Source organism: Triturus cristatus, chromosome 5_1 (genome assembly GCF_964204655.1).
Source record: "Triturus cristatus chromosome 5_1, aTriCri1.1, whole genome shotgun sequence".
Taxonomy (NCBI): Eukaryota; Metazoa; Chordata; class Amphibia; order Caudata; family Salamandridae; genus Triturus; species Triturus cristatus.
Window position 1 is genome coordinate 582800466 of NC_140587.1, and position 16990 is coordinate 582817455.

Here is a 16990-nt window from a genome sequence, read left to right on the forward strand (position 1 = left end):
AAGGAACCAAGCAAGAATAAAAAGACCATGACTCTTGCCACTCAAGAGAAGCAAGAGTGAACAGACACTGAAAGTAAAGTCACTAGAAGCATCACCTGCTCCAAATACAGGAGATCAGACTTAGCACAAATCAACGAATCCAGACACCAATAATGCACTCATTTGAGTGCCCCCTACATTGCATTTCTGGATTCGGTATTTACCGAATCGGAATTTTAAGAAATCGGTAAAATACCGATTCGGTAAATACCGAATCCAGAAATGCAATGTAGGGGGCACTCAAATGAGTGCATTATTGGTGTCTGGATTCGTTATTTACCACCAACTACAAGTTGATGGTAAATGACGAATACCTTACAAAAAGCATTGTTGTGCTATTTGTAAAGTGCCATGTGGCAGACATACATGCCCTTAGGGCATGTCTGTGCGCCACATGTGCACACATGCACGAATCAGGGGTGCAACAGGGTGTCAATGTGACACCCTGCCACCCATGATAATGCCTCCCCTATTACCGAGTCGGTATTTACCGAATCGGTAATAGTAACTGGCTTCCCATTCATTCCTATGGGCCTCCAGGCCCATAGGAATGAATGGGAAGGGATGCATTATTACCGATACGGTAAATACCGATTCATAAATACCGATATTTACCGAATCGGTAATAATTACCGATTATTTACCTACATACCATTTACTGATTCATAAATACCGAATCGGTAAAATTCGGTATTTATGAATCGGTAAATGGTATGTTACCTACATATGGCCCATAGTGTGTGAGGGAGTCTCCTGGTAGAGCTCTGCTCCGGCCCTTCAGTAAACCTGAAATTCTCACCAGTTTGGACCGCTCTGGATTTGAACCACAATGATTCACATAGGTATCCTACGTTAAAGTATGTTGAGAATCAAAAAAGGGTGTCTGGCTTCTGCCACCTGCGTTATGGAGTATTCTCGCTCCCACGCAACTCCTTTGCCTTGAAGTTCATAGAGCTTCCCTCAGTACGCCGCCCAACCGCTCATCTTTTCTGGGTTTGTGTATTCACACAAGTGTATGTAAGGATTCCCTCCCTTTCGTACCAGTTCTCGTAGCACAATCCGTGCCGCTCCAACATGCTGTCCTGGCGGCTCCACATTTTACCTCCTTTCTGCTTCTCATTTCGGGCACCAGTAGCCTGCGACAGCGTCGTATCCACCTCCTCAGGGCTGCCATGTATACTTTTGCCACAATCCCACCCAGGAGCGGTAGGTCGGGGGGACTACACCTGCCAGCATCTACCTGGGCAGGCAACCGGCTGTTCTTGGAATAGGGCTGCTATATCTGGCCTTCCTTTAGGGGGATCCGGTGCTTGTTGTGGTGTTCTAACCCCTGACCCCTGTCTGGGAGGGGTAAGGCCCTGGGTCAGCACCCTCGTGGCCTGGGGAGCCCAGGGGAGGCCTCGCGCTTTGGCAGCGTAAATGATGGACCACACACAGTTATCAGGTTGGGCGCGAACTGCCGCTCGCCCGCCCGTTTATTATTTATATTCACGCGCTCACGTCGAGGACGTGAGCGAGACCTGCGCGCGTTCGGCAGCGCGCTAGCGGAAACGCTAGAGCGCTAACTGTAACATCTCTTCTCAACTCAGTCCTTGACAACAGTTCCTTTATTACTTCGCTGCGTCACTTACGTGGCACGCAAAGTCTCTCAGCCGACTGCTGGGCCTGGGGTTCTCCCTCAGCTCATACCTGGTGGCCCTTCGTGCGCCTGGGGCCGAGGTTTCCGGTGGTACTTCTTGCCTTGGTCCACCTCCGGTGCCATCGGCGCCACCTGGCTCAGAGTCTGTGTTGCTCCGTGGGTCGGAGCGGGATGTGTCCCCTGAGCCGTCTCCCAAGTCGTGGTCCACGTCGAGATCTGCTGTCTCGGGGTCATCCGCGGGCCTCCTCACCACCTTGAACCACGATATGTTCCGGGTGACCAGGTCTCTCCCTCGACGCGCTGTCACCATGATCCCTCGGCGGTCGACCACTCTCCAGTATCCTTTTTCATATCGAGTTTCAAATTTTCCTCCTGGCCGGCGCTCTTTGAGGACCACTGTGTCACCTGCTTGAACTTCTCGGGTTACGGCCCTCCGAGCCTCACTGACTCTGTCATTTCGCCTATGGCGCCTTCGGAAAGCTTCTTCCTCACTGAAAGGTAGCGCTACCCAGCCTGGGGCTACGGGCAGCCCATCCCTGCGAGCTCCTTGGAACATCAATGCCCAGGGGGCTTGTCGGGTGGAGCAGTGGGGAGTGCTGCGGTATTCCCCTAGGAATCGCTGTAGTTCTTGCTCTGGGTCTAGTTGTCCGGACACAGCGATGCGTAGTACCTTATTGATGGTGCGCATAAACCGCTCTACCTCCCCGTTAGCTTGGGGCCATTGCGGGGTGTTGCGCCTGTGTCTGATGCCGTGTGTCTTCAAGAGTTCTTCGAACTCGTGCCCTTGGAACGGGGGTCCATTGTCACTCCGCAGTTCCTCGGGGTACCCGAACATCCCAAATACCTTCTCCAGGGCCGGTTTCACATGTACAAAGGCGGTGGACGGTAAGGCCTCTGCAATGGGGTACTTCGAATAGCTGTCCATGATGACTAGGGTGACTCGCCCATCGGGTAGGCTCCCAAAGTCCACGCTGATCTTCTCCCAAGGGGTATGCCCGTGCTCTTCAGTTATGATGGGCGCTGGTGGTTGGGCTTCCCCTGTTAGCTGGCATGACTGGCAGCTGCGGACGGTGTTGGTGACGTAGTCGTCCATACCCGGGAACCAAACTTTCTCCCTCATCCGAGCTTTCATCTTCTCTGTACCTTGGTGCCCCTTGTGTGCTAACTGGGTCGCTCTTGTCCGGAGTGCTCCTGGAATGACGATTCGGGAACCTCTTAGAAGGAGTCCCCCTCTGGTCACGCTCAGCTCGTGTCGTACTCTCCACATGTGTTGAAGATCCTCTCGGTCCCCACTGGCCCACGAGTTCGCCGTTTGTAGAAACGACTGCCAGTTTCCCTCGAGGATGGTATTCTTGACCTTGAATCTTGGTCGGCCACTTCTCGGAGTTCTTCAAGCGTAATGGCCCTGGGGCACGTCAATGCCGCCACCATGTCGAGGTGTTCCTCGGCGTCGCCCTCAGCGTCCCTGTGCTCGGGTGCACCGTCGTGTTCTGGGTGGCGGGACAGGAAATCTGCCGGGTTTTTGGCCCCTGGCGGGTACACTACACTCATGTGATATTGTTGCAGACCGATGGCCCACCGCTCTATGCGTGGGGGCGGGTGTGGAGCCGTTCCCCGGAACAACGGCACCAGCAGCTGATGGTCCATCACCACTGTGAATGGGTGCCCGCACACGTAAAGATGGAAATGGCGGCAGCCCCACCGGATCGCCAGTGCTTCCCACTCGATCTGGGAGTATCGCTTCTCCGTGTCGGTGAGGGCCTTGCTAGCGTACGCCAGAGTTGCCCACTGCCCAGGTTCCTGTTCTTGTGTTAGGACTGCCCCTAGCCCTACGGGGCTGGCATCCACTAGGATTTCGGTTTTCTTGGTCGGGTCAAAGTAGACCAGTGTTGTCTGGTCTAGAAGCACTTCTTTGATCGCCTCGAAGGCCCACTCTTCGGTGTCAGTCCACTGCCGCGCCACGTCGGTCTTGGTGAGGCATCTCAGGGGCTCAGCTAGGGTGGCCAGATTCGGGACGAACCTTCCACAGTAGGTGGCCATCCCTAGGAATGCTGCGTACTTCCGCCACTGACGCAGGGGGCCGCGGCTGTTTTGATGGCTAGCGACTTTCAAGGGTCTACTTGGATGCCCTCCTTGGTAAAAACGTAGCCGAAGAACTCAATCTTTTGTTGGAACAGCTGGCACTTCTCACGGTGTAGGGTGACTCCGTGCTCTTGGAGGCGCGTGAGGGTGGCCCGGACGTGTCGGTAGTGTTCCTCGACTGTCTTGGAGTAGATGAGGATATCATCACTCACGTTCAGGACACCAGGCAGTCCGACCAGGATGTTTCTGATTGTGTTCTGAAAGATTTCGGCTGCTGACGAGATCCCAAAATTAAGGCGCTTGTATCGCCGTAGCCCCAAATGCGTGCTGAAGGTGGTGATGTACCGGCTCTCCTTGGCTAGGGTTAGTTGGTGGTACCCCGCGTTTAAGTCCAGTTTCGAGAACCATCGGGCACCGTTCAGGTCGGAGACAATGTCATCCATGGTCGGCGTGATGTGCCTCTCCCTTGTGATGGCCTTGTTCGGGAGGCGCATGTCGATGCATAGCCGGATCTTCCCCGGTTGTCGTGGCTTCTCGGCTATTACCATTGGTGACACCCAAGGTGTGGGTCCCGTAACCTTTTCTATAACGCCTTGTTCCTCCAGCCGTCGGAGCTCCTCCTCTACTAATGGGCGTAGGTGAAACGGGATGCGCCTGTGCCGGAGGGCTGTCGGTTGCACAGCGGTGTCTATATGAAGTCGTACTGGTGGCCTCTTGATCTTTCCTAGGCCTGAGAATAGGCCCTGAAATGCTCCCAGCAGGTCGTCGACTTGTCGGTCCTGGACCACTCTGAGGAATGAGATCAGTCCTAGATCCTCGGCCGCATGGCCGCTGAGAAGTGTGTCTACTTCCTGGTTGATGACATGAATGTCGATGACAATTTCCGCCTTCTCTGACTGCACTGCGACTGTCATCTTGCCCTTCAGCGGAAGCGGCGTGTCGCTTCCGTAAGCGAAGATCTTGGCCTTCGACGGGCGGAGCTCCGCCCGTGGTCTGAGGCGATTGTATTGTTGCACCCCATTACTGTCACTGACGCGCCGGTATCTATCACAGCGTTCACCTCCGATCCGGCAATCAATATGTCGCAGCGCGGCTGAGGTCGCCGGGTGCTTTTGAGGGCTCTGGTAAATGACACGAGGTACGTTTCTCCCTCATCGTCGGACTCGGTGTCTGATTCTGGGTACTCCCTGACTGGTTCTCTCTTGGGTTTTGGCTGCGACGATAATGATGTGTGTGATAGTTGCCGTACTAGCTTCCTCATCGGCTTGTCCCGCTTGTGGCTACTCCGTTGCATCTTCCTGCGGCAGACTGACGCGAAGTGGTTGTCGATGCCATCGTTGGTGCATGTTTTTCCACGGGCTGGGCACGCCTTGAGGGGGTGTTCGTCGTATCCGCAGTGTCCACATGACCTGTTTTGATCCGGGGCCCGCCGGTCGTGGGGCTTAGGCGGTCGTTCTTTCTTCCGGACTGCGTCCGCTTTTTCCACCTTGACCTCCACTGTGCTGGCAGCTCCTTTCACCAGGGCTAGATCCATTTCTTCTGCACGTGCTGCTGACAGGTCGTGAGTCCTGGCCAGGACGAGGATGTCGTTCATCGTGATGTTAGGTTTGCAAAGTATCATGCCTCGTAGCGTCTTACTCCTGATCCCCAAGATCAGCTGCGCCCTGATTTCCTCTTTGGCCCGGTCGCCGACCAGGTGCGTGTCCGCAAGGACCCTCAGCCTCGCATGGAACGCGTCAACCGACTCCCCCTCGCGCTGTTTCGCTTGGCGAAGTTTGAAGTGTTCGTAATCAGGGTTGATCTGGGGGTCAAAGTGTGCGTTCAAGGCCGCAACTGCTGCTGCGTAGTCCGTCGGGGGACCCGTGTCAGGCAGGTGCTTGAACAGTAGGTAGATCTCCTCCCTCGCGTAGTGGAGTAGTAGAGAACGTTTCACCGCTCCATCCGTCTCTCTGGACCCAATGAAGTAGTTTTCTAGCCTCCCCAGCCATGTCTGCCACCTCGGCGCAGCGGTCGTGGGGTCTGCGGCTTCGCTAAATGGAGGTAGCACTCCGGACGCGGGGTGATGGGGCAGTGTCTCTGCAGGGCCGGGCGTCTCGTCATCACCCATCGTGGCGTCAAAATCCCTGATATGTGACCAGGAGTCGTCGTTCACTCACTTGGTGGGTCGGTCGCCGCCGCACGTGGCCAGGTGCAGCGCGCTGCGCCGTCAGACGAGACCTCTGTTGCTGTTCTGCCTAGCAGCAGGAGTTTCAGGGGGTTCAGAGATCCCACCCTCCTCGCCAGTGTGGTGTTCTAACCCCTGACCTCCGTCTGGGAGGGGTAAGGCCCTGGGTCAGCACCCTCGTGGCCTGGGGAGCCCAGGGGAGGCCTCGCGCTATGGCAGCGTAAATGATGGACCACACACAGTTTTCAGGTTGGGCGCGAACTGCCGCTCCCCCGCCCGTTTATTATTTATATTCACGCGCTCACGTCGAGGACGTGAGCGCAACCTGCGCGCGTTCGGCAGCACTCTAGCGGAAACGCTAGAGCGCTAACTGTAACACTTGTCACTGACTAGAGTCAGAACCCGCTGGATTTCGTTGGAGAAGCACTGTTGCTGTGTTTTATAAGCTAAGAAGAGAACGCGGTGAAGCCCGGTATTTGCTCCTCACCGGCCGCGTTTTCTTCAGCTACCACGAGGGAATTGCCTGCATTCCCTGCCTTCCTGTCTTTCCGCGTGCTGCACGGCAGGAACTCCCTGGATTCACCTGAGAGTCTATGCACGTGCGGTAGGAACCGGGTGTGCTCATGCTCCTCGGGTCACCAGTAGTCCCGCTGAGGCGCATTACGAGACCGATCACCACCGAGACATTGGAAACGGACGTGAGTGCACGAGGAGGGCTTCCTCGCTACGCACACATGCCCGCGGCTCTTATTTGTAACCCGTAGTTATTTTGCCTCACAGAGGGAGGAATAGTGCTGCAGCCAGTCAGGCGTGTAGTTGACCTGTCTTAGACCTCTGCATGGCAGAGGCTCCTTTACCAAGGTACCTGCAGGCGTGAGACGTATCACGCCCACTGTGCCTAACTCTACTGTGACCTCGGATTTCGCGTAACTCTCAAAGAGAGAGCTTTCCGCGCTAACTTTGTTTTCTGCTGTCCTTCCTGCTTCTGTTTTGCTGCCAGCTACCTTAAGGAGATTGACACAGAAGCATGTGAGTCCCCCGATGGGAGAGAGAGAGGGAGGTTGGCTAGCCTTGTTTGTGGGGGAGCGTGTGACTATGTCTAACGAAGCAATGTTGTTTTCCCATTGTTTTTCGACTCTATGGGATACACGCATGCCTAGTGGTCCTGGAACCCGAGATTTGCTAGGAAGAAGGCAGCGGAGTTTTCTTTCCTTTACTCCTTGTTATTTTCCCCTATTCCTTGCGCACTGCAGTGCAGTGTGGAGTGTTTAACATCCCCTTGTGGGGTATTGCTAAGGGGCTTTGGGATCTCTGCATAGCCCCCGCTGGATCTGTTTCAGAAGGCTAGTGTAACCTGAACACTTTACTCTTGTGTCCCACATGTAGAGAGCCACCTGGACTCTCCTGTACACTGTAGCACTATACGTGCATCCCTACACCCCTCGGGGCGGGCTCCTCCCGAGGGGATAAATAAACGTGTGGCAAGACCGCACGTGGTCTTTTCAGCCCAGAACAGTACACTGGTTCACGCGTGTCCTTTACTGTGCGCAGCGACAGTAACTGCGACACCAGGCCGCACCGCGCTACACTGGCGACGAGGCCAGTTGCGACCTCGTGTGCTTCACGACAAGCCCGGCTGGTGCGGAGCCCACCCGCATCGCCACTGCCCCTGGCGCTCACCTTGTGCTGCGGAGACTTCGCGGAGCCCACCCGCATGCTGCCAGAGAAGGACCTGTGGCCCGTGACGCTGCGCGCCGTCTGAGGGGTGAGTGGCTGCCTGGGCGCCCCGTGCTCTCATCCGCTTCCTGCCCCCGGCGCTGGGGCCCATGTGGCTGCCTCTCATCGCGCTGGCTGCCTCGGCCGATTTCCAGGAAGGGGGCCTCGAGTGAGCTGTCCTGGTCCTGGCTGCCTGGCTGCCTGGCTGCTCGTTCGCTCCGGGTGAAGCATCCTCCGGGGCACAACGAGGCAGAGAGCTACACAAGTGAGGGTAGAGTGGACAATAAAGCACCTGTTGAAAGGAAAAAGGATCGGTGAATAGCAACAAGCATTGGCGCAGCCAGCCAAGTGTAGGCAAAGTTACACAAACAAGGAAAAGTAGGAGAAAAGCTCAACAAGCATTGGCAACACCAGCAACGTGGGGGCAATATCACTTCCAAGCAAGGGACAATTGCAACAAGCATTGGCAAGGCCACCCAACTAGGTGGGGAAAAGACGACCCTGAGCTAACCACGCAGTAGTAGCACCGCAGCCACGCCCAGTACTGCCGCACAGTGTCCACGGTGCCGGCAGCAAGTGCAGGCGCACCGCAAGCAGGTGTGTCCAATCAAGGCGCCGGCAACAATCCACCGCCGCCACCGGTGGTCTCCCACACCGCAGTAGCACCGCTGCCACCGTTTAGCGAGACCTCGGATCCGGCCACAGCGGCACCAAGGCTGAAGGCCTGGGTTGGGCGATTGAACCACTATTTCAAGGGGACCCGGGAGACCGATGGGACGGTCAAGCGGTCACTACTCATTTACTATGGCGGGGCCGAAATGTATGACTTGTTCGACACGCTTCCCAACACAGGGAACGGCGATGATTACGACGCAGCGGTTGCTGCGCTGAATGCGCATTTTGACCCCCAGCTCAACCCTGATTTCGAGAAGTTTAAGTTCCGGAGGGCGTGGCAAACCGACACGGAATCCGTCGACATGTTCTATGCGCGGCTGCGCCGGCTGGCCAGCACGTGCCCCTTCGTGGACCAAAGAGTGGAGATCAGAGACCAGATCATTCTAGGCTGTCGCTCCAAGCTCTTACGCAAGCTGATCCCTCGGCAGCCAGGGATCTCGCTGGATGAGATCCTCGTGCTTGCCCGATCCCATGAGTTGTCGGATGCCCGGGCAGAAGAAATGGAGGCGGCCCTCAACGCCCCCGTGGCCACGGGGTCTGGGTTCAAGAGCACACCCATCAAGGAAGAAAAGGTGGAGGCGATCCAGCGACGGCCCGCGACGGCCCGCGACACCCCGCCAAGCGCCGAAACCCGCACCAGGAGGGTCGTGTGGGTACTGTGGAGATGACCACCCAGCAACAGCCGTCTGCGGGGCGAAAGGGAAGGCGTGCTCCCGCTGTGGACGGATGAACCACTATGCCCGAGTGTGCCGGGGTGGGCGGTTCCGACAGCCGTCGTCGAGGCCCAGAGTCGGGCCCCAGCAAGTACGCCAGATCTCGCATGAAGAGCAGCTGCCGAACCAAGACCGACAGCCACAGCCGCGGGCCCCAATATATGAAGACGACGAGGTCTTTGTGGTGTCATACATCAGCCGGACAGGCTCCCGGCGAAGGCCGCCGCCCATGTGTTCTGTCTCGGTGGGAGACACGGAGATACAAGCCCTCATAGACACGGGGGCCATGGTCAACGTGATGGACTCTGACCAATATGACCGACTGTCACCGCGACGCCCCCCGACGCCATCCAGGGCGCGCATATATACATACGGAGGGACAGATCCTCTTCCTCTCCGTGGCGTCATCAGCGCCACCATTGCCAGCGGGGAATACTCCACTCAGACATAGTTTCATGTCACGGAAGGCAAGAAAGGGACGCTGCTCAGCTGTCACCCGGCGGAAGACTTCAGTCTAGTGTTCTTCGCAAACCAGATTCACGAGTCCCACGCCGAAGACTTACTCAAAGAGTTCCCTACACTCTTCACCGGCCTAGGGAAGCTCAAGGGCAAGAGATTCAAACGGCACATAGACCAGTCTGTACGGCCGGTAGCCCTCAGGCATCGGAGGGTGCCGTTCAACCTACGCCCTCAAGTGGAAGAGGAGCTGTGGAAGCTCGAAGAGCTGGACGTTATTGAGAAGGTGTCTGGCCCCACCCCCTGGGTGTCCCCGCTGGTCGTGGCACCCAAGCCTAAGCAACCGCGGGCCATCCGACTCTGTGTGGATATGCGGCTACCCAACACAGCCGTGAAAAGGGAACGGCACATCACCCCTACGATGGACGACGTTATGGCGGACCTCAACGGGGCGAAATGGTTCTCGAAGCTAAACCTCAATGCCGGCTATCACCAGCTGGAGCTCGACCCAAGCAGCCGGTACATTACCACATTTTCGACTCATGTCGGTCTCCGGAGGTATAAGTGGCTAAGCTTCGGAGTCTCTTCAGCGGCGGAGGTCTTCCAAAATGCGATCCGGGAGACCCTGTCTGGGCTGCAAGGGGTGATCAACCTCAGCGATGATATCCTGGTCTTCTCTAGCACGCTAGAAGAACATCACGCTCACCTCAGGGCCACGCTCAAGAGACTGGCAGAATGTGGTTTGACACTGCACAAGGCAAAATGCTCTTTCTACCAAGACAGCGTGGACTTCTTTGGATACACCTTCACTCGGGAAGTGCTTCTGGTAGATCCGAAGAAGGCCGAGGCCATCAGAGCCGCCCACACGCCTTGCAGCCCTACTGAAGTGAGGAGCTTCCCTGGGATGGCCACCTACTGCGGTTCATCCCTAACTTGGCCGCCATGTCAGAGCCGCTACGCGCTCTCACGCGCCACGATCACCCATGGGAATGGACACCGGAAGCCAACAGGGCATTTCGAGAAATCAAAGAGGGGCTCCTCGACAAAACGAACATGGCCTATTTTCACCCTCGAAGGAGAACGGAGTTGGTGGTGGATGCCAGCCTGGTGGGCCTCGGGGCTGTCCTCCTGCAGGAGCGTAGTCACGAAGTGTGGAAGCCAGTCGCGTATGCCAGCAAGGCCCTCACTGACACTGAAATGAGGTATGCCCAGATTGAACGGGAGGCGCTGGCTATCAAATGGGCCTGCCAGCATTTCCATCTATATCTTTGCGGACAAGACTTTACTGTTGTAACGGATCACAAGCTGCTGATTCCACTGTTCACCGGACTGTCCAGGCTAGCACCGCTGAGGATTGAAAGGTGGGCTGTACAGCTTCAGGCATACAACTTTAAAGTAATTTATCGGCCAGGAGCTCACAACCCCGCAGACTATCTGTCCCGTCACCCGGAGCCAAACACACCGTCCGCCACGTCGGAAGACACATGTGGCACCGAGGCATTTGTTAGCATGATCATGCAGGGTGCATGCCCCAAAGCCATGACACTGGAGGAGATCGGTCAAGCCACGCGGGACGACCCCACCCTCACGCTCGTCCGCAGGGCTCTGGGCAGCAACGGGTGGGCCCGCTTCATGGATGGGGCTCGAGCCCTGTGTGAGAAGTTGGCCTGATGTATGATGTCACTAGTTATAGTGTACACCTTATATCAGTCCAAATACCCTTATGGTGATTGGTTGTAAAGTCAACCTTATAGACCAGCTATCCTAGTGGTAGCATGGACAAGAGCAGTCTTAGGCTAAACTCTGAATGGCATGTGAAGCCAGCTGTGATACCATATATAATCCCTTGAATACCAAATGAAAGGACACCACAACAGATATATATATAAAATAAAGTGTATTTATTCTAAGCAAACCCTCAGCACTCTTTATGAGATTAGAGGTAAGTACAACACAGTCTTATTAATGCATACAGTAAGTCACACAGGTAAGTAATACAGTTAGGCCCTAGGGGCCACGCAAACCATATACTAAGTAAGTGGTATAAGAACCACTGTCACGGAAATAGAATAGGCCTAGGCCTAGGGAATCGCTGGGGCTACACTACACTAGCGTTAGTTAGGAAGTGGGAGGCCCACGGGATTCGTGTGCAGAGTGGAAACACTCACGCGTAATGCGTAAAAGTCAATAGCAATAGTACAGTTTAGAAAACGGTAGATTTAGGACACTTCCGGAGTAGCTAGGAAGTTGAGACTTGAAAACTAGACACTAGGATAGTCACTATCCTGATGAGCACCGGAGTACCCAAGTTACCTAGCCCACAGGCTGCGGGTGCATAGGGGTGAAGATGCGTCGTTTTCGTCGTCGACTCCTATGGATGCCTGAAGAAAGATGCTGACAGGCAGTCAGGGGAGAGTGTCCGGTGGATCCCAAGGCTGGGATCAAGAAGAGAAGAAACCTGCAAGCAGAAGGGACAGAGTCAAGGTCACTAGCCAGTGACCACGTGGAACCAGGAAGGAACCAGGTGATGTCGTGAAGAGTTGCAGGTGAAGGTGAAGCTTGTCGCTGCAGCCAGGAGGACCAGGAAGCGTCGAGGACGACCAGGACCAGGAGGCGAGCTGTCCCACGAAGGCTCTTGCTGTCGGCGGCGTCGAAGTTGGACTAGGACTCACCAAGCCTTGGCAAGCGGAACCCACGAAGAACAAAGGACTTGCTTCTGGTGCAGACCAGGAAGGTCTGGGGTGCTTCTTCTTTGCAGAGAAGCGGGAGCCAGTCTGGAGGAGCCAAACCAGCGCAGAAGATTTCAGGGTGCGTCATCACAAAGGCCACTAGCCAGCGGGCAAGCAACCGGACAGACGCGGCAAGCAGGAAAATGCTGAAGGGCCCCGCGCAGGACTCGTGGAGTGTGGGGGGCTGGTCTTCGGTGCAGATGGTGCTTGGGGTTGGGGCTTCTCAATCCCCGGTGCACAACTTCGAGGGTACCTCAGAAGCTGCGCTGTAAGTTACTAGCCACTTTTCCCAGGTAGCCGGTCCCACGTCGCTCGTCGCCTCCACGGATCTCAGCTCTGCTACAGATGTGGAGGTCTGGTCGGGCTCTGCAGTCGGTTCCTCGTAGAACGGTCGCAAAGCAAAGGGTAGTCTCTTGATGGTGCCTGTTTGCACAGGGTAGCCACTCCTTGGCTACAAGGGAGATTCTTCAGTCTTCTTCTTTCGTCGAATGTCGAAGGTCCAGAGTTTCTGTTCAAGTTTGCAGGTTCAGGATAATCTAAAGTCTTGAGGCCCAACTCCCACTCTTATACTAATCTGGGGGGCTGGGATACCTGCTAGGTCACGCCTTATGGGTGGGACCTGGGAGGGGGTGGTTACACCCACTTCCCTTTGTCCAGTTTCGCGCCAGAGCTGGGGCTGGAGTGCCCCAGCGCCGGTTTGAACTGGACTATGCAAGGAACACCTTGTGTGCCCCAGGCATGTCTCATTCCTTTCAGCCCACCCTGCCCCAATACACTAAAGGCTGTCTGGGGAGGTGCTAGCACCTCCCCAAGCAGGAAACCTATTGTCCAGGCCTCCCTGGCTGGGATCACTCCCAGCTGCAGGAGGTCAGACTTGTGTCGTGGCAGCAGCATCCATTTTGTGATGCTGAGGCTTTGGTCAGAGGCTAACAGTTGAAGTAGGATTTTAACATGTCTTTCCCTCTAGAAGGGGGGAATAATATTCTCATGTCCAGAAATGGCATGGGGGTATTATTCCCTAGTGTTAGACACCTTACACGACATGTTTTGATAAAGCCAAACCATAGTTACCATAACCGTCTAAGATTATAAGGCACTTTAAGAGTATATGGTAGGCTATATCATAGAACAGCTATAAGGACAAGGTTCCGAAAGCTGCAGACAGGCTCAGCTCATGCTAGAGCACCATCTCACATGTTACCAAGCACTCTGCCTCCAGGATTGTCAAGGCCTGCCATAGGAGTGACTGATAGGTACACATGTGTCTATATGTAAGTTAGGTATAGGAATACTACACCTAAGCAAGGGGTGATTACACGACCTTGCCCCAGCTGAGTGATCAGCCAGTTGTGTCAGAATGGAAGGCCAGGCCAGGGGTGGCATAATACATGCTGCAGCCCCTGGTAGGCCTAGGGTACACCTATGCCCTGGGTACCTAGGGTACACTGTACAGGGGCCAATAAGGTGATCCTATCCAAATGGGTTATGCACCTAAAGTACATAGTATTAATTTAGAGAGAGAACAGCAGGGCTGTGGGTCTGATTAGCAGGCCCACAGCCACATCTAAGTCGAAAACCAGTAAAGCAAAAGCAAAAAGTGGGGGTGAACATAGAAAGCAGACCCTACTCTCCTACACCCTGCGACCCGAGATCAGCCATGCGCGCCAGCAACTGTGGCAGGTCCGGAGTGAGCTCAGCGTGGGAGAAGAAGGAATAATCCTAAGGGGTCGCCTCATTGTAGTCCCTGAAAGCCTCCAGGACAGGATTCTTGCACTGGCGCATGTGGGTCACCAGGGGATGGCCAAGACCAAAGCCCGGCTATGTGACAAGGTCTGGTTCCCAGCCATGGACTCTAGGTCAGACGAGATGGTTCGTCAATGTCACGCCTGCACGATCACCGGAGGTGACCCGGCCCCTGCTCCTGTAATCACCGAAGCAGCGTGCCAGACATCGTGGACGCATCTCAGCATGGATTTCGGAAGCTTCCCGGACGGCCGACACATGATGGTTGTCGTCGATTCCTTCTCAAAGTTCCCGGTCGTCGAAGTAATGGCATCAACTGCATTTCCCTCGTCAGACGGGCCCTAGACCGAGTGTTCGCGACGATGGGGTTGCCAGAAGAAGTCAAGACAGACAATGGGCCCCCCTTCCAGGGGCGGGAGTTTCAGGAGTACCTGGCCCATCTAGCGATCCGACACCGGAAGATAACTCCTTTGTGGCCCCAGGCAAACGGGGAGGTTGAGCGACTGATGCGGGCGCTCAATCGAGCACTGCGGATTGCCGTGGACAACAGAGAAGATCCGGAGGCAGCCTTGGACCAGTTTCTCGGCGTGTACCGCCAAACACCCCACAGCACAACCAAGTGTGCTCCGGCCCACATCCTGTTCAAGCGAGCCCCGCGGGACATTATCCCGTCCGATCCAGAGTGGGTCCCAGCTGAGAGAGACGGAGCGGCCATCCAAGCGAGGCGTGAAGGCACGAACCGGAAGGCGAGCGAGTATCGAAGAGCCCAAGAGCCACAAGTTCGAGTCGGAGACCGAGTGGTCATCAAAGATCGGCACACGGGATGGAAATTCCGGACCCCCTATGAGCCAGAAGTGTGGACCGTAACGCCGGTTCAAGGGACTATGGTCACAGCCAGACGAGGCCAACAGGTCGTTACAAGGAATGTGTCGAGTTTCAAGGCCGTTGTGGAGTTGGGCACCGATGGGGAAGAGCCCCAATCTCGATACCCTCCTTCGGATGGGGGTGCCCTGATGTCTCCCGGCGGAGCGCTGTCCCCTCCGGTGTCCGGCCAGTGGTCGCCCCAGGGGGGCGAGGACTGTCAAAGACCCACTGGTCCGAAACCGGGTGAGAAGAGGTCACCGACTGCTCCGCCGCCCAGCACCCCGGTATCCTACACGCGAGGCCAGAGGCCTGGCCTCTGTCCTAACCCGATCCCCAGTCACAGACTGGCAGACTTTGTATGCCCCTCCCCGTGATGGGGCGAACACGGATTTTGAACTAAAAGAAAGGAGGGATGTAGAGAGCCACCCGGACTCTCCTGTACACTGTAGCACTATACATGCATCCCTACACCCCTCGGGGCGGGCTCGTCCCGAGGGGATAAATAAACGTGGGCAAGACCGCACGTGGTCTTTTCAGCCCAGAACAGTACACTGGTTCACGCGTGTCCTTTACTGTGCGCAGCGACAGTAACTGCGACACCAGGCCGCACCGCGCTACACCACAGAGAATAAGGTATTATATGATAGAGACATCTAGCCGCAGATTCCTTAACTTTTGAATTCTACCCAGATGCCTGTCTGGATTAGGGTGACCAACTATCATTGGTGCAAATTCAGGACGGTGAGTGTAAAAATTCAGGACAAAGGGTCAAAATTCAGGACAGGAGGTCAAAATTCAGGACAAAACTTCAGGACAATAGGTACGTTTTACAGACACATCAGAGGAGGTCGCGCAATAGTATATAAGTAATCCCAGCCATATCCAAACATATTCAACCATTTGCAAACCTATCCATCATGTATCCTTCCATCTATCATTTCACTCATCCATCCCTTCATCCATCCTTTCACTTATCCATCCATCCACCCTTTCACCCTATCCATCTGTACACTTATCCATCCACTATTCTACCCATCCAGCCATTCACTCATCCATCCAGACATTTACCCTTTCACCCATCCAGCCATCCTTTAACTTACTCATCCATCCAGTCACTCATCCTTCCACCCATCCACCCTTTCAGTCATCCATCCATCTTCCCTTTCTCTATCCATCGACCCTTTCACTTAGCCATCCTTCCTTCCATCCATCCATCTACTCATGAATTCATCCATTGACACTATCACTCATCCATCATTTCTCTCATCCATCTATCCTTTCACTCCTCTATTCATCCTTTTGTCCATATACCCTCCCTTTCTCTCACTTATCCATCCTTACATCCACCCTTTCACTCATCCGTCCATCCATTCACCCTTGCACTTATCAATTCATCAATTCATCAATCCAGCCATCATTTCACTCATCCATCCACTCACTCATCATCCACCTTTTCACTCATCCATCCTTTCACTCATCCATCTTTTCACTCATTCATCCACCCTTTTACCCATCCAGCTACCCTTCCACCCAGCTATTTATATTTTCTCTCATCCATCCTTCCACTCACTCATCAATCCACTCAGGATCTCATTATCCATCTATTCAATCTTTCATTCATCCATTCACCCTTTCACTAATTCATCCAGCCATCCCTTCACTTACTCACTTTCCCATCTTTTCATATTAATTTTGAGCTGAGCCTTTGAGAAGAAGAGACCCATCAAGAACTTCACCCTCGCTGCAGGAGCCATTTCAGGACTGGGACAGAAGCCACCCAGGACGGAGACAGGATGCACCACAGAGGAGGAGAGGAGCCATCACGGGGGGGGGGGAGCGAGGAGCCATCACAGGAGGGGGAACAGGATCCACCAGGGTGTGCACAGGGGTGGGTATGCAGTATTCTAGTATCATCTTGGTCTCTGCCAGTGTGGAGTAGGGCTCACCCCCTCCTGGACAAGACAACGAGAAGACAGGCTCTCTTTCCAAAATGTTAGTTTTGCCACCCTCCCTGATGTACAGTACTTAAAGGAGATACTCCAAGAGAACTGATTTAACTGATTTTACTCCATACTTTGTTAATCAGTGTGGGTGCGATTGTGCCATTTCTTTATTTTATTACATTATAGACTGCATGTTTGAAGAACCGAGGTTTGCTTAGAATTTAGTA

At 54.8% G+C, this 16990-nt stretch overlaps 1 protein-coding gene across 4 annotated transcripts in view; it reads left to right on the forward strand.

The window, feature by feature from the left end:
• Positions 1-16990, forward strand: part of MYBL1 (MYB proto-oncogene like 1) — a 687544-nt gene that overhangs the window by 529247 nt on the left and 141307 nt on the right. The gene's annotated exons all lie outside the window — the stretch shown is intronic.